Source organism: Papio anubis, chromosome 1 (genome assembly GCF_008728515.1).
Source record: "Papio anubis isolate 15944 chromosome 1, Panubis1.0, whole genome shotgun sequence".
NCBI lineage: Eukaryota > Metazoa > Chordata > Mammalia > Primates > Cercopithecidae > Papio > Papio anubis.
Window position 1 is genome coordinate 161887649 of NC_044976.1, and position 3025 is coordinate 161890673.

At 37.7% G+C, this 3025-nt stretch overlaps 1 pseudogene; it reads right to left on the reverse strand.

The window, feature by feature from the left end:
* Positions 1-1583: 1583 nt before the first annotated feature.
* Positions 1584-2611, reverse strand: LOC101002173 (annotated as a pseudogene).
* Between the last annotated feature and the right edge of the window lie 414 nt (positions 2612-3025).

Sequence of the window (3025 nt, forward strand, 5' to 3'; positions counted from 1 at the left end):
CTGAAGAAACCTGAAAGTACTTAGAAGTTCCCTAGACATCCACCCTTGCCTTACCCACCTGCTAGCATCTCTTCCCAGTCACTCCAGCTTCCTGCTTATTCCCGTAGTAGATAAACTCTCCATGTTAGCTGAGCCAGTTATTCCACATACATATGGATCCTCACTCCTCTTGTCTATCAAGGACAGCCGTTCAGCAAATATTCCATCTGATCAGTTTTTCACTTTTTACTGCATCATTTTATTATCATATTAATACTCTGTTACCTATCTTATCTTTGAAAAAAAGTTCTTCTCAACGTCACTTCTTTTTCTGAAAGATGAATATTTATTCACTTTACAAAGAGAATGGTATTAAATTGCCATAAACAGCTCCATTTATAGACAAATATAACTGTACATGACACCAGTAGCTGGTTGAAACTTGCTTTCCCAAGATGCTTATATGACTCCAGCTCTTAAGTTGAGCACACAAATCTCTGTTCTGCCATTGATATTAAAATGTCCCTCAGAGATAATGGTTTTGTTTTACATATTCACAGGTGGGGAAAAAATCAATCCATCTGTCCAGCCCTATCCTTAGAGGTGAGCTTCCATCTGCAGGTCGCCTAGTGAGCACTAAGCCAATATTGGCTCATTCTTAAAAAAAAAAAAACAAAAACAAACAAACTATTGATAATTTGAAAAGGCTTTTGCAGCACACCAAAATACTTATTCATACATATGCAAAAAATCTTGAATCACAGCTGGGTGTGGTGGCTCATGCCTGTAATCCCAGCACTTTGGGAGGCTGAGGCAGGCGGATCACCTGAGGTCGGGAGTTCAAGACCAGTCTGACCAACATGGACGGAGAAACCTCGTCTCTACTAAAAATACAAAAATTAGCCAGGCATGGTGGTGTGCACCAGTAGTCCCAGCTACTCAGGAGACTGAGGCAGGAGAATCTCTTGAACCTGGGAGGTGGAGGTTGTGGTTAGCCGAGATTGTGCCATTGAACTCCAGCCTGGGCAAAAAGAGCAAAACTCCATCTCAAAAAAAAAAAAAAAAAAAAAAAAAATTGAATCAGGTTTATTATTTTAAAGTTAAACAGATAACCTATCATTGCCAAGAGTAGATAATGAAAAGGAAGAAAAAAACTAAATTATTAATTATAAAAATATATTCTTTGGAAAAAAATTCTAATAAGGTTATCATTAATATTTAAAAACCAAAGAGAAAAAAATAGACAATTGTTCTTTGATCCATTAGTAATTTAAATAAAAATGAAAATCTTTTCAAAAGCAGGTATAAATTGAATTTTTAAAAGAGTTTCAAATAACAAGCACTTCTAATTCGTACACTGATGATTCTTTACTAGCAATTTGCAGTCAAGAAAAATCCTTAATGTAGTTAATTCTTTAGTTTTTTAATTGTCATAATTTTTGTTTTGTTTTAAAAAAATACTTCACGTGACAGCTTAAAAAATAAGTGGTTATTTTGGGGAAGCACTCCAAATATTTAATCTTACTCAAGTCAGATTACCCATTAGTAGACAAACTAGTGATATTGATGACTTTTAAAAATTACAATCATTTTTACTCCAGTTTTTAGTTATCTCTTCATATTTCATGAAAATGAACCAAATTAAATGTACCAAATTAAAAAAATTTTTATTAATGATGCTTTGAATCTGGATTTGATGAAAGATACCAACCTGAGATAAGAGCTGACTCCTTCACAACAGTCCAGTTCTTCAAACCCTGTGGGAAAATCTTTATTTGCACTTATGCCAATTCTTGATATAACCAATCATACTAGGATATTATCTTATAAAAATATACCATATATTGGACACTGATGTCAGTGCATTTCAGAAAATGTGTCTATATACTGTGTAAAGTTTATTAGCATTTGAACGAAATGCTCTTATTTACACAGTGAAGTCTTAGATGCTCAGGACAGCAAGGTGGCATGGGATCCACCGTTATGAATTTGGAAATTTGCAGTGGTCCTCAGCATCCTGGCACAGAGGCAACCCTCCCCAGGAGGACTTGGCAGCACTGGGCAAGGTGAACCAGCGTTTAGATAATTTGACCCGCTTACTTTTCTGTCTTCATTCTTCTTCACTTTCATTTTCAGGGTCTAAATCAGAATCTCCATGTAATTCTTTTTCACTTGCCATATCTCTGTCCTCACCATTTTCTTCATCTTTTCCTTAAGCATCCTCATCTTCCTCTTCATCAACGTCCTCATCTTTTCCACTTTCACTTTTGTCCTCATCTTCATCCCAAGTATCATCAGAATCCTTATTTGCTATTTCATCATCAGACTCCTCTTCTGAAGATTCTTCTTCATACATTAACATTGCTTTCTGTCCAGGGGAAGTTGTTCCCTTTGTTTTTGTTTTGTTTTTGTTGTTGTTGTTGTTGTTGCTGTTACTTGTGTAATTAGAAGAATAAGCTTTCCATGAAGGTGTGAAAGTTTCTGAAAAGTTTTTACTCTGCTTTCCATTAACTGGTGGAGTGTCCCTACCTGGGGTACCAGGTCAGGCATGTGGACAGGTATGATGCATGAACTGTTTTTTAAAAATTATTGTTCATGTATTAATTTGTATTTTTATATTTTTGAGGCAGAGTCTGGCTGTGTTGCCCAGGCTGGAGTGCAATGTCACAATCTCAGCTCACCACAACCTCCACCTCCCGGGTTCAAGCGATCCTCCTGCCTCTGCATCCCGAGTAGCTGGGATTACAGGCATCTGCTGCCATACCTGGCTATTTTTTGTATTTTTAGTAGAGACGGGCTTTGGCCATGTTGGCTAGACTGATCTTGAACTCCTGACCTCAGGTGATCCACCCGCCTTGGCCTCCAAAAGTTCTGGGATTACACGCATGAGCCAATGCGCCCAGCCAGATGCATGAACTGTTAATGCACATTTTAGCCACTGAACCATTAGCACAGCACTGTTAGGTTTTCCTTGTAACCTCTTTGTAGGCCTGCTGGATCTGCTTCTCATCCTTCACGCTCCCTGCCCTGGGATTGTATCTCCCTA